We start from the raw sequence: 20,706 nt of genomic DNA, 5'->3' as shown, positions 1-20,706 counted from the left end.
TTGACGTTCAGGCCACGGCTGAAAGTTCAGCATTCCGCTGTTTTACCGCAGCACTGATGTTATGTGACAGAATATATTCAAAGTAAAAAATAGGGAAATGAAGGGACGTGAAATTGACTGCTTTATGTTTGCTGAGGGACCCGTTGGTGTGTTCCGGCAGCTAATATCCAGCTTCGTGTGGCCCTATAAGGGCGTCTCGTTGTTGACAACTAAATGTTTATCTGCAGCTTACCGAGTGTGTTTATGGTTTTTATTTACGTGCGAAATTATTACGTTTAACCACCGAGCACCGGGGTTGTGATCCAATCCAAACGGTGACGCTCGTTCGGTGTTTTTTACAGCTGCTAATACTGGCTAGGCCCGCTTTACTGCTTTCCGAAGAAACACATCGCACACTGATACGTCTGCGCGTTCGCCAGCAGGGCCTCGTTATTCTTTTTATTATTGTGTCGAAGCTTTATCAGAAATAAATCTTCTGGAACATTTGGCCTGTTGGTGTGTTGATAAGTTGCCATGGACTCATCCTCCGGTTGCAAAATGCCTGTTTTCCATAAAGCAGCAAATATGACTTCGTATATTTGACTCCGACTAGATGCTGATAGGAATCTGCCAGACAGGCAGATCTTGTCTGTAGGGGCCAATGTTAAAACGTCGCAGAGTTAAAGGAGACCGCCTAAAAGCCTTTTTCACAACGCTCTCCAGTGATGTGCTGACTTCAAGGCACGGAAAAGTGACTTTTACACAGAGATTCACAAGCGTAGAATCTGTCTAGGAAGCTTAAAGGGGAAAAAAACATCTGATTTAACCTTGTGTGGCATCAAAAGGCCCATAAATATTAAAAGAATAAAAAAAGAAAGAAATCTGCTGCATCTTTCGCCCTCAACAATGCTGGGAAAGGTCACAGCTCGGCCGTGTCTAAATCTGTTTTCTAAAACCAAAAACAGCATCCTGCGTAAAGTGCACAAGGTCTCAGCTTGAGGAATGTTACCATCATCAGGCTCTGCAGAATTCCTCTGTATCACACTGATCCAGGAGGTCCCAACGCTTGATGAAGATAGCGAAAACCAAAATAGCTCCAATAAAGACTGAGTAATATCTACTGCAACATAAAATTGTATTCTGTTGTCTGCAGGGTGGACTCTTTAGGACAGAAAGAGTCCATTTTGTCCGAGACCATTGACTTTGGGCTATGGAAATATGAGCTGCAGGGCTGGCCCATTAATCACAAATGTATGTCATTTGTTGTCCTGACACGTATACATAAATCCTGCTTTTTTATAAAACATCTCTAATATGGAGAAACACCAGACGGCGGCGAACAGAGCGCGAGAGAGACGAGCGAAAAACAACATCGCAAAGTGAAGAAGCCCCCATATGTTGTCAAAGGTGGCGCCAGCTAATCGGAATTGATCGGCGTGTAGCCGCCACACTCGGAAAATCCATCCATTGATAGACCCGTTTTCAAGAACGTCACGATGTCGCTCCATTTCCATTTGGGAAAATGAGCCCTCAATTTATTTGGGCTTCAAAAATGGTGGCAATGGGCTAAACGTGGTCACGTCTGGATCGTCTCACGCTGTGATTTATAGCATGGGATTGCTGTTTTTATCCCCCCCCCCTCGCCTTTTTCTTTTGATAATAGGAAAATACAGCCATAAATCTGGACATGTCAGGCAATTTTGTTATCGCCTTGTTGGAATATCTGAATACATTATCTGCTGGGGGGGGGGCTTGGCTGGGCTGGGGTGGGGGGTGATTGTGAAGGACCTGTTGGTGTTCAGTATCGCTATTTAAAACCTTTCAAACAATGAAGGGAATTGAAAAGGGAGATGAAGGGAGCAATTTAAAGCAAACAAATTGTGTTTGACAGTAATGAACAACAAGATTGAAACAAACCGGAAAAATTAAAATCACCGCCGCACGTATGAGCCAGCAGAGGCGCCGCGGCAGCGTTTCCATGCGTCCTTCTACAGTTCGCCATGATGCCCTGCGCATTCCTGTGTAATTATCCAATTGCGGGCTCCCCCGCCCGCTGCAGTACGACGTGATAGCTGCAGGACGTACAACGGCACTGTATTTATGAGGCTGCCGCCGCGCCGCGGCCGACGGTAATCACTTGGGATAAATAGAGCCCGCGCGCACAATCTTGTTCCTGGACATGCTTGTCATCATTGCAAAGGTCATTGGAGCCCACACCCTGCCATCTCCACATCGGCCCTCTGTCATTCCCTCTCTCTCTCTCCCTCGCTCTGACACACACACACACACACACACACGGCAGACGAGGGAAAGGTACGGAGATCAGCAGCTCGTTTGTCTCTTTATCAGGCCGTGTCCCCCCCCCTCCAGAGGAGATGTCTGTTTGAAGAATGCGCTACGCTAGGGAGGATAAATTTGCATGATGAACTTGGTATTTATTTATTTATTTACTTATTTACTTCCGCCTCATCAGCCCATGCCACCATCATCCCTGTTTCTTTTTTGGTTTTGGGGTTTGTTTGGGTTTTTTTTAAAGCGATCACCATTATGCGCCGGGCAGCCGCCGACTCCCTGTCAGTTAAAAGCAATGTCCTTGGTAATGATTGCGCCCCTTAAGCTGTCACGCATTGGAAAGCAAAGATTTGTTAGACTTTGGCTGAACGTTCAGACATAAATTCGCAGTGCGGCTCTGCAAAATATCACTTAGCTTTAAAGGCAGCTCGCATTAGGTCCGCTATCTCCTGGCAATATCCATAAAAGGCAGAACAATGGGAAGAATGTGGCATGATGGAGGTGCGTTGAGTGGGTGGGACGCTATCTGATTACTGCGATCACACTTTGTCTCCTATTGTCTTATGATAAATGCACCAAGCATCCACTTTTAAGCGAAATGTCTGGGGGAAATGGATGTTGCAGATTGTTTTTACAGATGCGGGGCCATTTCTGCAGTACTTGGGCATCCCATACAAACCTGAGATGATAGTTAAGGAGCAGTACGATCATTTCGAGAGCAGGAATAACTTTGGCGTCAACACGGTGAGCGATTTCAGTTCGGAGAATCTCTGCAGCTGCATCTTACATGTTCTCAGACTCCAGTAAGCTGCAGTAAATCCTCCCGCTCCATTTGTCTGTCAGGATGTCAGCATGTTCGGTCTCCTGGGGGGAGAAACAGAGACTTTTATGGTGTTATTGTTGTGTGAGGTAGGCTGATGTGAACCGCATTAGGCAGACATGCATAAAGAACTGCGTCTTTCTGCCGACTAATACATGGTTGTGCGGCATCTGGCCGCCTCCCGTCTCATTCGAGCACAAACGTGTCTACGTATCTGTGGCGTCGACAGACATGGCTACCTCCCTGTTTTTTACCTGAAAACGGGGGAAATTTCTTGTGTTTCTGCGAGGCGCCAAAACCGAGGGCGCGGCTGCGCGTGTAGTTTTATCTCCTGCGAGGGGAAACAAGCAATTTCCATAAAATGCGTCCATGTGGGATTGCATGCTGTCCAGATCCGCAGCGCAAATTAAAAAAATACACTCAAATGGTATCATTAATGATTCATCATCTTCCATGTCCGATACAGCTGCATGGCTTTGCACTATATTTCCAGATAAAGAGGCGATGCGGGCGTCTCAGGGGAGCTCATTTATAATGCTCGGGTTTGATCAAAATTAGCCGTGTATTATACATAAACCCCGATCGTTGGTTCCATACAGAACGGAGCTCATGTACAATTCCCTTGATTTGTTGTGACCTACATGGTTACAGTCTGTGAACATCAGATTAATTGAATCGATCACTCTTGCCTTAATTGGGAATGGTCCCGTGCAGCTTTTATGGGCACGTCTCAATATTTCCACCGGTTTCAGGATTCCATTTGACCTATTCATGCCAAAATTTAGAGACAAACACCCTCGGCTGAAGGCAACGGAGAAGACGAGGGTGTAACTATTTGCCTCTGCATGAACGTGGGCTGGAAAACAACACTTTTGTTTTATTTTTCCCTACTTAGTGTGCACTTTTTGGGTTTTATGAGCAATTTATGGTGCGTCTCTACAGTAATTGCCGGTGTTAAGAGTTTTATGCAGCCCAATTAGAGTTTGTATAATGGCACTGAGGCATTGTGTTGTCATAACCTCGCTAATATGCCTGCAATTGAGGGGGCGGGGACTACAAACAAAGCAAACGTGTGGGTATTTAAATAAAAAGTAGGTCAGAGTTAGACAACGCAATGTTTGACTTCCAGTTAATGGTTAATACAATAGCTTTTAAATTATGTATTTTTTTATGCAAATGAGGCTTATTACCGTTGATGTTCGTAGATCTTGCCCTGGCACCGAGGATTCTGTGTTCTGTTGTGTTCACAGTAAACACAAGGCTATGAGGAGCCCCTCCCCCGCATGTGGAGCTAAACAATAAACACCTATATGCAGTAAATTACATTAAAATTAACTGTGGCCCCCTCTGCGTTTGTCCTGGATACATCCCGGACACTGACGGTCGTGTTTACTGCCAATAACGCCAACAATTATATGTTAATTAAGAGAAATGTTCATATGCACTTTCGATGTGAAGCGGCTTATTCAGCTCTCGCCGTTGTTGCTGTGACTGTTCTCTGCAGAAAGTCTTTCATGATCGCGCTAGCATGCCCCCGAGCTACCGCGAGCTAAGTCATTAATTTCACATATTCCCTGACATGAAGAATTCTCTTTGATGGAACCGATCAATGGGCACTTTGACTGCTTTGTATCTGGAGAAAGATGGACAAATTCAGAAGGAAAAAAGAGAAACCTCCACGTGTTTGTGGACTCTAACTCATGCTGAGGTGCTCGCCACCTGCTCCCTCTCAGTGTGCAGGTGCTCAACAGGGCGCCTTGTGCAGCAAAGTAAATACATCTCCACGCTAAGCTAATGAGGCGCTTCTATATGTTGTGTTCAGCTGAAGCGCAATGAAAGTCGCCGTTTTGCTGCTATGTTCCAACTTGGTTCTGACCATCAATTTGGATGATTACTGCTAAGTATTTTCTCCATGTTGATTAAACTTTGGCTCTGAAGTCTTTGATTCTCTTCAAGTGGCCCACAGCTGGACGTGGAGGCTGAAGAGTGGCTCTTTGTGGCCTGTTGTGTGCGAGCGCCGCCATCAGAAATTCTCTTTTAATGTCCTCTGCAAATCAAATCTGGGGTTTTTTGGGTAGGTTTTTTCTGAAGCTCTTTCTCTTTCTTACTCCGTGCTCTCCAACTGTTGCGGCCTACACGTATTGATCATCTCACTAAAGCATTCTCTCTCTGCGAGCGCAGCAAGGACAAGTGCTCATGACTTAGGAATAAGAACGCGGTTTGAGCTCCAACATGTGTTTCTATTCACTTCTTTTTAGCGTCTTCCTCCACCGAAGTTAGTTTTTTTGACTAGCAACCGCTTCAGGAGCACAGAAAAATATATTAAAATGCTGCCTTCTTCGTGGAAGGAAGCTATACATTGTTTTTAATCGCATATACACTTTGCGCATTGGAATGTTGCAGAACGCTCGGGTGGTTTTTTTTGTAGTTTCTTTCTTTTTCTTTCACAAACGTCCCAGAAGTTTGTTGAAATCCGCTCTCGTATTTGAGAGAGGCACAAAGGGGGGTGTCGCAATTAACATTTTCAAACAGACTGATGGATAAAGCAAAACGAAAATATATGGCTAAATACAATGGAAATTTCTAACAGCATGCTCCCTTTAGCAGAGACGTGAGCTTGGTTTGTTATTTTAAGCCTTCAGGAGGGATTTAAATGTTGCTTCCCAAACGTGAGCCTACCTTTTCACTCACGATTGAAGGGAAAACTGAAAACTAACAAGGATTTCACTTTGAAAAGTGGATGTTTTCCAGCAGGGAAACAGTCGTAGGTCCCGGCGGTGCCATGTCTGGTTCGGTTCTGCCGCAGCAGAGGATGGAGTTTGTGCTTCTGAGTGGCTCCAAACAGCCACATTATCTGTTTAAAAGACTGGATGGAACCGCCGAGCAAGTGGGACTGCAGGTGCAGGAGACAGAGAGGACGCTGGAATTGCTCACCTTGGCCTCCCCACCTGTGAACACCGGCTTGCAGGGGATGAATAGGTGTGCACGTGTCAACCCGGGAAAACAGAAGCATGGACGCTCCCTCTTTCTGTGGGCAGACGTACGGAAAATGTTATCTCTTCCATAGATGTTGATCAAGTGTTTGCAGTGTTTTGCCCACCTCCCCCCAACACACACACACACATACACACACACACACACCTTGGCCCTCTCCGCCATGTTCAGGTTTAAATGGCAGATCCGGGTAGACTTGAGGTGGCTTTGCTGTTGTAATCCTCATATTAGTGACACTTCATTTGAGCCCCTCTCACTAATCTCAGGTAGCGGTTACACTTAATGATTCTCCGGTGCCATCATTTTGCTTAAGTAAATGGGAAAAGGGAAATGAGACAGACAAAGAGTCAAGAGACACAGCGAGAGGAGGGCGGGGGGAGGAGGAGGAGAAGGAGGAGGAAGAGGGGGAGGAGGAGGGAAAGAAGACGGGAGCGTCTCACTTCACAGGGAAACAGTGCCATCTCTTGATACTGGTGAGAGTCGATGCTGGAAAACCCTCGTCGGCAGCCGAAACGAGCTCATTCCTGCCCTTTTCCCTCCAGGCCCACTTTTGTGGAGGCTTTTTTGTTGGGGGGGGGGGGTGTCAGAGGCAGAGAAATCCCATTGGTCAGCCTTAGTGGCGGAGACGCAGCAGAGAGGTGCGCACGGCGGAATGGAAATGAGTCCACATAGAGTCTTTTTTTTAAAAAAAAATCTAATTGATCAGTCTTAGCAAAGCAAAGGAGCGTGGGGGTGGGGGGGTGGACAAACATTCCAGAAGTGTTGATTTGGAACAGACACTTCAGAGAACAGATTAGACTATCTAATTATCATCTTTGCCTTCGGATGACGCCTTTGATGTGAATGTGACTGCAGAGAGTTTTCCTGCACTCCCTAAATAATGAGAATTCTAATTACCGGACGGAATAATCTGGGGCCCACGGCCTTGGAACGCCTGTTATTAGGGCGGCGTAAATCCGCGGGGATGGACGGCGGGCATTTAGAAGGGCAACGTTTGTTTGTTTGTTTTTGTTCAAGGAATTAGGAGTGTGGGGTGATTTACTGGCTGGACGGCTTTTAGGTTGTCAGTTGCCACGGAAGCCGACGTCAGTCATCTCGCTTATTAAATAAAAGGATGCAGATGTTCAACAAGTGGATTACGGCTGGACGGGGAGCCGCGGTTGGGCTTTAGAAAGGGAGGGGGGGGCGTTGGGAACTTTGCAGGGCGCTTAAGCATCCCCCGCCCACCAACCCCCTAGCCAAGCTCACCTCTATTCTACATGATTAGTATGTCTCATTAAGACGTGCTTAAGAATGTCGGGAAATGAAACGAGTAAACGTCAAAGTTAGAAAGTACCGTTTGGGTAAAAGTTAATTCGATCTGGCAAGAGACGAGGCTTTATGAGATGTAGACGTATTGCCAGCATCTTTCCTAACAAGCAATTTAGTGATGATGGATTAGCGCATTTGTCAAGTTGAAAATAAGCGGCGCAGAAGGCTGTTGTAAAAGGAAAAGCATCACACAAATCATCCTCGACGACTCGGTAAAAGCTGATATCACTCCTTTTATGTTAAATATCGCCGGACTGGCCGGGAAATCCAATAGTAGCTAAATGTGAGTTTCATGTACTGAAGAGACTGACAAGCATTGATTATCTGATTAGCCTATAGCCCTGTGCTCGACATAAGGAGGTCAGTTTAGCATAAAATCGAGATTCTAACAGTTTGTTAGAAATTGAATATATTATGGGTGAATCCACCTCCACCTTTGCTCATCGCCTATAGTCTTCCATAAAGCCACATTTCTTATTTCTTATTATATTCATTTTGAAGTATTACTGGATCCTGGATTTTTTAACCCCCCAACAAGGGGACTAATTAAACCCATATCTGGTTTTAGGCTTGTATATCTATAGAGAGACTCAATGCCATGGATATTTGCTGCGTCCCAGCTAGCTACAACACAAAATATTCAAATCAATCAATCAAATCAAATGTGATACATAGCTAAAAGCACAAAATATGCAGGGCGTGTTTTTACCCTTCATAATTTCATAGCAAGGTCATCAACATAAAATCAAATCCAGTAATCCGGTCAAACCGGTAATCCTTTGAAAAAAAATCTATTATTGACAAGTATGAACCATAAGACATAGATCAGTAAATCTGCTTCCTCACACTTTCAGAATACATACTGTAGAATAATGATCGCGTTCAGATCCAGCACTAATATTTCCTCATTAGCATTCGTGAATACAAACATTCCCAGTGCTTTTATCTCGCCTGCGTCGGCTCATTGTCACATATTTGCACCCGCAGATGTTCACCGTTGAGCGAAAGAGCCGGATTCTCGATGGTGGCGGTTGTGAAAGTCACATGGCCGTCCCTAACAGACTGCAATCACATGAATAAATGAGTTAATGACCTTTAACTAAACCAATTAGCCTTAAATCAATTACCCTTACAGCCTCGTCCACCCTCTCCCCTTACACAGTGTTAGTTCATGTTCAAGAAGGTCAGAAATTTTTGTTTTTCTTCGGTTTGAGTGTCCCAATGACAAAAGGCTGAAACAAACACTACACTGGACATCAGACTGGTTTGTGTAGGTCAATCAGCACTGGATTATAGGAAAAAAGACGTCTGTCTGCATTAGTGGGAAAAATGGGCTTTTCAGTCTGTCTGTACTGTATCACTGCAAATGTTTCTAAGACCCAGAAAATAGAGAACACGACCGACTGAAGGCATTCGTCAGCGCTGAACGCCTCAAGCTGCCACGGTAATTTACATCTTTTTGCACAGCAGTGATTCTGCAGACCCACCAAATGATCTGCTTTAGCTAACATATTTCTACATTTTCCACATCACGTTCTGGTCATTTCAGCGTTGCCAGTTCTGAAATAACCAACATTTTGACTTTAATGGCATCTGATACAACACACAGCCGTTCCCGAACAGGGACACTTCCACCCCAGGGGGGTATCCACACAGCCATCAATGGGGTACATGAAGATGTTCCACGTAGCCTAAGCAGCTCTGGTGGTTTTGAAATAACCAAACTGTTTAATTTCCCAGTCACATCAATGTTGGAATCCTGCGTTGGAGCATAAATGGAGTCCTGTCCTAAAAAAACAGGCCAGTTGTATCAGATGAGTTATAATGCAGTACGAGTGCCTAGCATAGTTCCAGGACCTTTTAGATGGATGGATGGATGGATGGATGGATGGATGGATGGATGGATGGATGGATGGATGGATGGATGGATGGATGGATGGATGGATGGCTGGGTGGGTGGCTGGGTAGATGGATGGATGGATGGATGGATGGATGGATGGATGGATGGATGGATGGGTGGGTGGATGGATGGATGGATGGATGGATGGATGGATGGATGGATGGATGGATGGATGGATGGATGGATGCATGGATGGATAGATGGATGGATGGATGCATGGATGGATGGATGGATGGATGGATGGATGGATGGATGGGTGGATGGATGGGTGGATGGATGCATGGATGGATGGATGGATGGATGGATGGATGGATGGATGGATGGTGTTTTTCAGCTGTGTTCACTGTAGTTCCTAATGAAGAGAGCAGTCAGTCCACGTATGGGAGCAGCATCAGAATGCGCGTCTCTATATGCAGCAGAACGCACGATGTGATGGGTTTTCTTACAATTATGCGCTCTGATTTGTTTTATTCATGAGCCTCATGTTGGTCAACATTGCTGAAGTGATAAACCCTGTTGTTTGTTTTCTGCATTAAGTGTTTTATGTTCCTCCGTATAATCAAATTTTCCGCCGTAACTAAACGCGTGCGATCCACTTTAGTAGCATAATTATGATGAGACTTTCATCCACGTATCATTTATGGTTAATCTTCAAAATTAGCATTTGAGCTCAGGCCTGTCAGCACGAACGGCTCATCGAGATCATATAAAGACCGAGTGCGACAGAGTTTTTCTGAGGTGTTGTCAGAATAAGCTGGAACGCTGCTTCAGAAGCTCAGAACGGGAAAACACAATATGAATTAGTTTTGAGTTTGTTTATCGTACTTGTCAGGAGGAACTTTTGCTCTTTAGCATGAAAGGTTCGCTGTCTTAGATTTCTCTTAGCGGCTCTCCTTTGATCATCTTTTCGCCAGTTTAAATCACAAATTTTATATTTTTTATTGCACTTTTGTGTCACCAAACCTGTAAATGCTCCACATTGACGCCATTTTGCCGACTACACGTGTCAGGCTTGATGGAGCCACATGTTTTTGTACATTTTAACTTCTTATCTGAAACTTGCCGTTATTCTCCAGCTGGGACGTGAGCGACTCATTATAATCTTGTGGCAGCTTGTGGCCATCAAAGCCCCAACGGACTGCGGGTCAGCTCAGTTTCGGCCTGTTTCCAGGATGCTCTTGCTTCCATCCTGGTCCATCCAGCTATGAAACAGATTCCCACCCACGCTCCCTATTCCCACAATATGCCGTCCGTCCCAGATTGTCATCCTGTCCACCTCCTGGTGCCGTGTTATGACACGTGTCACCGACCAGGTGACGGCAACCGGTTGTAAATCGAGACGAACTTTGCAGCGTGAAGACGTCTCTTTTAACGAGGTGACGGGAGAAGGAGCTGGGCTGATTTAGGGACACCAGAGCAGGCTGTGGATTCTAATTAGGTTTTGGATTTTTTCTTCCCAAAAACAAGCTGCAAAAAGGCCCAACGTAATCGTCACTCGTGGAAGAGCAGCCAGACGTGTTCCAGGCAGAATTCCAGACATTTGTGGAGTTCGGAGCGCTGCTTTCAAAGACTGCTCTGCCAGTTTGTCAAAGCTGGGCTGAATGAGTAATGGTGTTTGGGATATTAATAAGGCTTTCGTATTTGATCCCATTAAATATAGAAAACAATTATAAAATGTTCATTTGGATTTTTTTTTTCAACATGCACATGAAGCCGGCGAGTTGAAAGGAAACTAGAGAGTTGGAGTAAAGTTTTCCAATTTTTACAAAAAGGAGTTGCTGTTTTTAGATGTCATATGCGAATGCAATATTTTAATAACAAAGGTCGTCTCCAGACGTCCAGCAGCTCCAAGTGTGTGTAGAACCACTCAGAGCTGGAAACTTGGTAACATTCCCTACACACTCTGATCATATGGGAGACAACGTGCAGCTGTGGGAATAATGGAATCCCTCCTGCTGGTCTCGCCCCAGTCCCACTTTTAGTTTGATTAAATTAAATTTAATTGGTTGGTCTATACTGGGAAGCTGGTTCTGGATGGAATGTGCAAAGAGTCCAAAAATAACCGGGCAGTGTTGAGTATTCCAAGTCAGACCTGTCTGTTTCCAGTGTGGATGTCCGTCATCTGATGGAGCGGCTACGATATACATGTATATATATTTATGTATCAATAAAACATCCACCCACATTTTAGTGAAGCAGAAAGGAGTTCACAGCAGAAACATTTCACGTTGACGTTACAGGAAAAGATGCTTTTGAGTTACTTCCCTTTGCGGAAAACACCCCACGTGTGTCATCGGTGGCTGACACCAGGAGGATTTTCTCGATATGAGGCGGATTTTTTTCTTGTCATCCTTTTGTAATGTAGCCGCTGTAGCTGTGCAAGTGGAGCCTCTGAACCTGATGAGGTTCCTCTGATGGCGGCAGCCACAGTTTAACCCAGAAGCGGCGGCACCTCGAGGCCGGCGGGGGGGTGGGGGGGCGAAGCGTCTGAAGAGAAAGGAGCCGCTGAGGAAAACGCCAAAGCAGATTTTAGTGCCGGGACCGTTCCCCGCTCCCCGCCTGACGATATATTTGACATCTGCTTCAGCATCCCAGCGCAGCGTGATGGTCTCTTGGTGCTCGTTCCCTCCACCCACCAGCAGACTCCTTCGTTTCTAAATGGCTCTTTAGTCTGTGGGAACGTCAGAGCCTCCATATCCCCACATTCCCTTTATGGTGTTAGTACAATGTGTACAAATCCAGTCCTCAAGGGTCGGATTCAAGCTGGGTTTTCTATCCTACAGGTGAACGACGCTTTCGCCTGGGCTTCCACTTCCCTTAAAGAAAGCTTTTCCTGCCTGGGAGGACACAAAACCGGACATCAAGGACTGGATTTTCCCGTCGCTGGTGTCGCGGATGAGGGTTAAATCGGATCATTTTAGGAAAAGTCCAATGAGTCCAATGATTTGTTAAACCACAGCACAAGCGTCCATTTTCTTTCCCCCATTAACGTACATCGCGTCAGAATGAGTTTGTTTTTTAAATCGGAACCCCCCCCCCCCCCCCCATGAGGCCGAGCTGCTGGTGTTTCTGACAGTGACCCATCAAGCGGGATCTTTAATAAACAGCCGGAACATTGCGGCTGGTAAAACAACACAAAAGCAATCAAAGGCCAATTTGGAGACTGACGGCCGGCGTTTGGGAGCGGGGGGGGCCGGCCTGTCATTAGCCCTCCTCACATTTCCATCTCCGATGGATAAAGTTTGCGTTAATAATGGCAGAAGTGATGATGTCGCCGAGCCGCAGACGGCCTTCCAGGCACACAGCTTCATTTTCCGGTTGGATGATTTTGGATTGGAGTCTTCTTTTTTTTTCGCTCCGCCTGTGACGCGGCGTTTAATCCATACAGGAAACCTGGAGGACGTCACCGCTGGGTGGGAAGCTGCAGATTCCTGCGGATGTGAGGTGAGAGCCGTGCAAAAGGGCTGGAATTTCTAAATTTGAGGGTGTTTACTCAGAAAACTCTGAGTTGAACGGAAAACATTCAGAAATGAGTAAAACCGGGATGACCGGGAGACCAGTAAAAGGAAAACACGCTTAGTAATTTTAGCTGGATTTTTTTTTTAATTACATTTGGAAGACAGCAACCACATCCTTGATGGAATTAGCCATCAAACTCTGAGAAGATTCATTTGTCTTTCTGTCAGCCGTGCTCCAGGACATCAGGGCCGTGATTGGATGATGGGTGGTGGTGGTGGGGGGGGGGGGGGGGGGGGTGCTGCTCACCCTGTTGCCATTCTCAATCCAACGCCGGCGAGGCTATTTTTGCTTCCAGTAATGAAGAAGGAAGTTGGATAATTCTGTCTTGATCTCTCATCAAAGCAGGTTGGGGCTTCCAGAGGAAGGAGGCTCTTTAATGTGGAGTTTAAATGTATGTTAGACCTTTAAGAAAGACGTGCACGAGCAAAAGTGTAGTGTCCTGTCCTTTTTATTGTTATTATTATTATCGTTAATGTTAATATTTTAAAGCCTCGGGTGATGGTGTTATTAATCTTTTATAAAGCAGGATAAGCCGAGCTTCAACATAATAAAGATAGAAACGTAGCCTGGATGCCCTGAGAAGATCGGATCGTATCTAATCATATGTAAATGGTGTTGGTCTCCTATCGCTGCCGTCCTCCTGGACTGTCCATGACAATGTCATTATCAGTTAATTATGGACTCGTTTTGAACTGTTAGCCGAGTGGAACAATTGTCCGTCTTTTTTGAGAACCTTGGAGACAGGAAGAGGGTGGAAGGCTCCATCTTTTACGTGAAAAATCGAAACATTGATCACAGTGAGCGGCATTGTTGGTCCGCTCCCGTGTGACAGGAAGAGAAAACAAGGAGTGGCTGGCAACAAGGGCCAGGTGTTTTGACATGGCGGCGTTATTTCCTTTTCCCCTTGTTAATCTTCGTCTTTAAAAAGTTTGAGAGGACGCCACAGATGAACGGGCGGCGTCCCCGCTCCGCAGGACAGTCAAGCATATTGGAGCTTGGCTCAACTGCACCGGGCAGCTGCTGTGGCACACAAATGGGCCGTCCTGCCAGACACACAGATGTGCGGTAATGATACGCGTGTGTGTATTGGAATTCTGTCAAAAGCCTGTCCCCGTTTAGCCCCCGTGATCTCCGTCGGCCTCCCGCTCTCTTCAGCATTCTGCTCCCGTTCCTGTTTGCCTCACTTAAAATCTAGGCAGATCTGTCACGTTTCTGGCGCCGCGCTAGCTTGTTCCGGTGTGACGGGTGGCACTGATTGGCCACTCGGATGCAAGTTTGACTTTCGCTTGTGAACATGGTGTAAAAGCTTTTCTTTAATAAGGTCAGATTACACAAAGCAGCTACGGAGAGCCAAACTAAAGGTCACAGACGGAGGCAGGAGAAGTCTCGGCATGTATAAGAGAAAATATAAAACAATGTGCCAGTGTCAGGGAAAACGCACATTAACAAACACAGAAAATCTGGCATTTTGTTGTCTTTGTGTCTCTGAAAATACATGTGGCTGTGTTGTCTGACAGAACCTTTACCTTCAGTAGGAACCTTTAGTTGCTGCCTTTACTTTTTTAGAGTTATTTTAGGTATTGACATGCTCTGTTGTCTAGATCATAAACATCATCTGCTGCTACGTTTACAAGCTAACAGCTAGCACAAGTTTATTTTGTACCCAAGTGAGGAACATTGGACTATTAATGTTGTAATTATTTCTTTTTAAGGTGTAATATAATTGGAATGCACTTTTTTGTTGTTTTTTTTTAAAAAAAAATAAATAAATAAACTAAGCTAATGGAATTGATTCACAGGATAAGTAAAAGTGATATTTCAGTCCAGTCAGTCAAATTAAAAGTAATACACAGCAGCTCCGCAATGAGCTTTACGAATGTATCCGGGCAGATTTTCCTGCTCTACGTGAAGCGGAGGAAAGAATGTGCCACCGTGTGATGGCCCGGGAACGAGCCGATGCACGGACGCATCATCTTTGAGAGCGAGGCTGCTTCACACACTTAAAATATCAGATGGATGGATGGAGGGAGGGAGGGAGGGAGGGCGGATTGACTGACTGACTGACTGACTGATTGATTGATTGACTGACTGACTGACTGACTGACTGATTGATTGATTGATTGATTGATTGATTGATTGATTGATTGATTGATTGATTGGTTGATTGATTGATTGATTGAGTGTTTAGAGCAATACACAGTGATTTATATGTTACAGTGTGACATGATAACATAATAGCAACTATACACCACTTTATTACATTTAGAAATTAAAATGCGTCTCTTTTGAGCCAGACTGATTTCTATTTTCTTTATCTAACCCGGAAAACACGAGGACGGGAGCAGATCCAAAACCTTAAAAAGGGCGTCGACACAAACTGACACAAGCTGAAAACAGGCCTCAAACAGCGGCTTTGGTCGCTCACTGTTGCCAAACGAGCCGCACACGCGGCCACAATGCGGCGCCTTATCAGCAGCTACAGTGCCATCCTCTGGCTGACTGGGCCGCGGTGGCGCCGGCCCGTCTGAATGTGCAGAGGTGATAGAGCGGCCTGATAGAGCCCAGGGATGAAAAGGCAGCGTTGAGCGTCGCTGAACCACGGATGCAGACTGTTGTCTTAGTTCTGCATCAGAGGACTGGAAGCGTCTTCCTCAGTCACCCAATCCCCCCACCCCCGTTCCTCCCGCCCTGCCAGTTTACCACATTTTGTCCAACGTGCAAAGCTCTGTGCACAGACAAGAGCGTGGGGGGTTCGGAGACTGTGCCTGCATTCTTTCAGGTGTTCTGATGTGGAGAGGAGAAAAAAAGGGGGGTGTTTGGACCTAATGAACCTGGAGCTGGAGCAACGTGGAAAACGGTTGATTGCTGGTGAGGTTGTGGGGGGGGGGGTTGAAACAGAGTGACACAAAAGGGTTGAAATAAGTCAGGGATGAAATGGGAAAAGACGAAGAGGGCTGCATTGATTGGATTACTCAGCAAGGCATAGAAGGAGAGACTGAGTGAGGAAATGGCTCAGAGATCTTAGTTTAATAGTATTCTTTCAAAAAGGCACGGCCTAATCATTGAAGAGTGTGACCGACTTTGAGTTATCACCCCTTTTATTGTATCGAAATTGATCGCTTTATCTCCTCCATGTCTCCGTACATTCATGTCTGCTTAAAGTGGTTGTCCAGAGCAAATAATGGACAGATTAGAAGAAAACCTTTATTCTGGCAACACTCAATATTTCCCCATTAGCGCGGCGGCCTGTGGGATTAGACCTTTGCCATACATTAAAGATGTCAATACTGCTAATATTGTTTTTGGAGGTCCTCCACCTCTCTGAGAGCTACAGCTTGAGTAACCAGATCCGTTTGATGAGATCTATTGACCAGCTCCGAGACCGGCAGCAGGAGACGTACAGGCCTCACTTCCGATTTGACAATCAAAGACAGTGGGACAAAATGGTCCGAGTGTTCTTATCCCTAAAAAAGCTCCACTCACACCCTCAGGGACCACATTTCTAAAGCGATGTCCACTAATGCCTGACAAAAACACACTTAGACCATATGGAAGAATGAACGCCGGCGACCAAATTCAGCATTGATTAGCTCTGGAAAGCCTTTCCGCTTTTCACGCTTGAAAACGGAACATCTGAGCGGCGAGGTGGGCAAACTGAGCGTGCCGTTCTAAAGGCTGTCGTCTCATGCAATTCAACAGCAGGGGGAGCGTGGGCAGATTAATTATGACCGCAGAACTGAGACCCTGCGCCGTTTGCCTTTTCTTACAGATCGAAACCTCACTTCCTGTCATGCTGAGCCTGTCGTGCAGAACTCTCGCATGTCTCCCCAACCAGGGACCTTCTTGCTCTCAGGCTATGCTGCCAACAGGTGCTTCTATCCTCCGATAGGATGTGTGTTGAATGTAGAACCCTAAAAACACATTAATATGGGTGGTTCTTAGTGTACTCATGGTATTTAAAGAATCACCCAGGTGCAGGTTGAAACATATTGCACTAAAATAAAAATGGTCAACTTATGGCCAACTGATGACTGGAAGATCAAATTAAATCAAATTTCAAATCATTTTCGTAAAGGATAGCATGCCTTCAGTCCCCTAGCTCCGTTTTTAATGTCTACTTGTTCATTTGCTGAACTAAATGCTGGCTAGAAATATCACATGGGTGCAACGATCGTGTTGGACCACGAGGGGGAGATATTGTACCTTTTTCAAAAGAAAAAGGCAGCATTTCTAATGTTGGTCCTACCCATGCTGTCTTCTTTCCTGTTTATTTTATCCCCTAAATTCAACATACCATCACTGACAAAATCACTCTAATCAGTATCACTAAATATTCAAAATGAGTGTGTGTAATAAAATAGTTAGACTCATTACAGTTGTATATAATAGCTTACTTTATACTCTTTTTTTTGGAGAGATGCCTGAAACATGTAGAGCGTAGTGCTCAGCACCATCCCTATACTTCCCAGTGGTAAATGAAAACCTATACAGCAATCTCATCCGCTGGGATGCCCTGCTGGTGTGTGGACAGGATGAGGAATAGAGCCCTACTTTCTGAGTTAGATAAACACCTCCACCCGCCTTATTAGAGCATCCACCAGGGACAACACAAAGACCAAAATCAGCAATACATAAGCATCAATAATTAAGCAGCCACACACAGTTAGAGGGTGAAGAGAGGCCCGGGTCCTGGACGGCACACAGGGGTGGCTCTGAAGTGATCCTAAATGCTGCTAATGCCTCTGAAGCTTGCCGCGGAGCACAAAAGGCAGCAGGATGTGTTTTCTTTCAGCTGCTGGCTAAAATGAAGTGCAGTGTCTTTCATTTTGTTTGCGTCATGCTTCAGTTTTCTCCCTCTCTTTATTCTGTCAAATATCGTGTGATTTATTCATGAGAGCTAATATCCGCGGGCCTTTCTGGTAAGTTTGGACAACAGGTTAGGAAGATGTCCTCAGACTATTTGAGACCCATAGAGGGATTAGGAAGGAATGTATTCCTGAAGTGACTGAGGTCTAACCCTAACCCTAACCCGAACCCTAACCACTCTCTCATGCTCTATCATGCTATTCATGCTACGTCCTGCAGCAGTGATCTCACCCTCGTGTCCCCACAGATACACCAACATCCATTTTCATGTGCGGTGCCTGCAGTCTCCCTCTTCTGCAGCCTGTTTGATCTAGCCAGGTGTGGTTCCTTTCGTTGCAGCGTGTTGGACCCTTCGGTCCACAGAACATAAAAAAAAGTAAATAAATAAATAAAATAACTTTGAAACTTTCCGTCTCAAGAAAGCAGTGAGACAAGACTCAGGCTGTGATCAATAGAAGCTGGGGAGAAGTTGAAGAGGTCATTTGTTTAGTCAGTCTTTCCTGTACACATTTGTGATGAGGTTTAGCGACCCCCCCCCCCCCCCCCCCCCCTCCTCCTCCTCCTCCTGGATCCTGTCTGCAGGCAGTTTTATTTTGGAAGGAATCAGGGCTTTGGTGTTGGGTTCCTGCAGGGGCTCTGGGAAAAGTGGTGGGCTAGGATTTCTTCCAGTGTCACTTTGTCCTTGTGGAGTTTCTGTCCCAAACCGATGTTTCTTCCCCCACCTCCCACTGTCTCACTCCTGCATCTTTTTGCGCACAGCAGTCCCCCAACGACAAGAATTATTCCCGTGGACTGCATGGAAGATGTGTTTGAGGTTTTTTGATGTCCTCCGCTACCAGCGTGCATTCTTTGAATGAGCCACTAGGGGGAGAGGTAGTACTGACGTAGGAGGCAGCAACGAGTGATGCGCCCGAGAGAGAGAGAATGTGTGTGTGTGTGGGGGGGGGGGGGGGTGTTGGTGTCTGAGACAGCGAAGAAGACTTGATATATCTGATGAGGAGAGAAGAAGTGAGGGAATTCTTATGGGGATACCTGTGGGCAGCAAGCAAAGGAAAAAACTCTGTGTGCGTGTGTGTGTGTGTGTGTGTGTGTACGTGCAGTGAGAACCAAAATACACATTTTACTATGAGAACGCGGCCCTTTTTTGAAGTGATGCTGGTTCTCACAAAAAGAGCAGAGAGCTTGGATTTAAGGTGATGGATAGAATTGGGCTGGGGTCAGGGTCAGGGTCAGGGGCTGGGGAATGCATTATGGCAATAAAAGACACAAGCAGAGTCTGCGTGTGTGTGTGTGTGAGACAGAGCGAGGGAAAGAGAGACACCTGCATTTCCTCTCTGCATCATCTCACTCAGCGTGTTTCCAATTGTGGGGCAGGGAGAGAGCAGTGACCTCAGGGAGACCCTGTAATTATCCCGTGTGTCTGCGACAGGCCCGGATAATCAGTCTCACTGGGAATACTGGGAGAGATCTGTGGAAGAGTGACTCTGAAAGGCCTAATCCTCAATGAAGCACTCTCATTGCCATCACACTGTTAACTGTAGTGCTCTCACAAGATGCACTTAATCCCTCATTTATTCTGTTGCTGTGTCTGATTGTGTTTAGAAGTCAAAATGCCTCCTTACATCCAGTGTATTATTATTATTATTATTATTATTATTATTATTATTATTATTAATAATAATAATAATAATAATATTGTTGTGGTTGTTGTTGTTGTTCATATAATTCTTCTAAAAAAGTTATTTTTATTAACCAAATAAATACTTGTAGTTTGTGTATTTATATTATTTTCATCAGAACTTGATTTTATTTCCCAGTATGTGACGTAGCTCCTACAAATGGAAAAAAAATAATATAAAATACTTATCTTGTTCAGCCTTACTGCATTTCTTAAAACAAAATATATACTTTTATCTAAAGGGCTGCTAGTCGAGATTATTAATTATATCCGTTACTTCTGGAAAACACATGTTCTTCTCATCTCATCCATGTTCCCGTGCTCCTGTATGAACAGCTTAGTGAAACCAGTGCCAGTACCATTTGGATCTCGGTGGTGTTGTGGGTCAGAGTTTGCAGCGATAGTCGCACCATGTAGCAAAAGAACGGCGGTGTGACTGCGCAGCACACGCCGAGCGGAGCAGCATTCCCACAGGGGGGCCCGGAATTCAATTACCGCTCTCCCGAGGCAGCGGGTTGTTGTTCCCCGGTAGCCAACCCGCTGCCAGACAGCCGAGCGGTCAAGCTGTCATCATTTGATTTACACATAATCAACTCCTAGTTGTATCACATCGGGCTGGAGTTGGGAGGAAAGTGTGAATTCACGGGGGTTTTGGCAGCCTGAGCGGCTCGGCGTCCCTCTGCTAACGAAGCAGACGGGGGTGTTTACACGTGTCTGGCCTAGGCCGTCCTCTGCTGCTAACGCAACAGCCACGGAGCACTCCGTGATCGACAGCTGACTTCAGGAGCTCCGAGAGTTGCCACTCAATCCTCGGCTGAAAGCAACCCCCGATGCAAGAACCTCCCTAGCATGACCAACATGAAAGGCCTGTTTTTTCCCTTCACTGCCATCGTTCTCCTCCTGCTCTCAGACTGGTCAGCTCCAAGTTACAAACGCATCATCCGGGCAACAGGAAGTTGAAAAGTTTGAGAAGTTTGCAGAGGCAGAAGTGGCTCCTGCCGCTTCACTTACACAGATTTCATTATCCAAGACGTAAGTGCTGCTCCTTCCAACAAGAGGCCATAAATCATCTTCACCTCCTGAGGTAACAGACGATGCGATACCTTCCATTTAAACCTTAGCCAAAGCGCACCCATGACGTCGGAGTGAAGGCTGCGACTCCCCTGAGCATTTACATGCACGCACTCCCAGGCTGGGAAAAGTCATCACATGACTCCTCTATTCATCTTTGCATTACGCCCCCCCCCCCCCCGATCGATAGTTTGCTCCTGCTCAACAAAAACCATTTATCAAGTCCACCTTGTTTTACGAAGAATAACCTTTTAAAGACTCGGGTACGCATCTGAA

Source organism: Takifugu rubripes, chromosome 13, assembly GCF_901000725.2.
Source record: "Takifugu rubripes chromosome 13, fTakRub1.2, whole genome shotgun sequence".
Taxonomy (NCBI): domain Eukaryota; kingdom Metazoa; phylum Chordata; class Actinopteri; order Tetraodontiformes; family Tetraodontidae; genus Takifugu; species Takifugu rubripes.
This window is presented reverse-complemented; position numbering follows the sequence as displayed.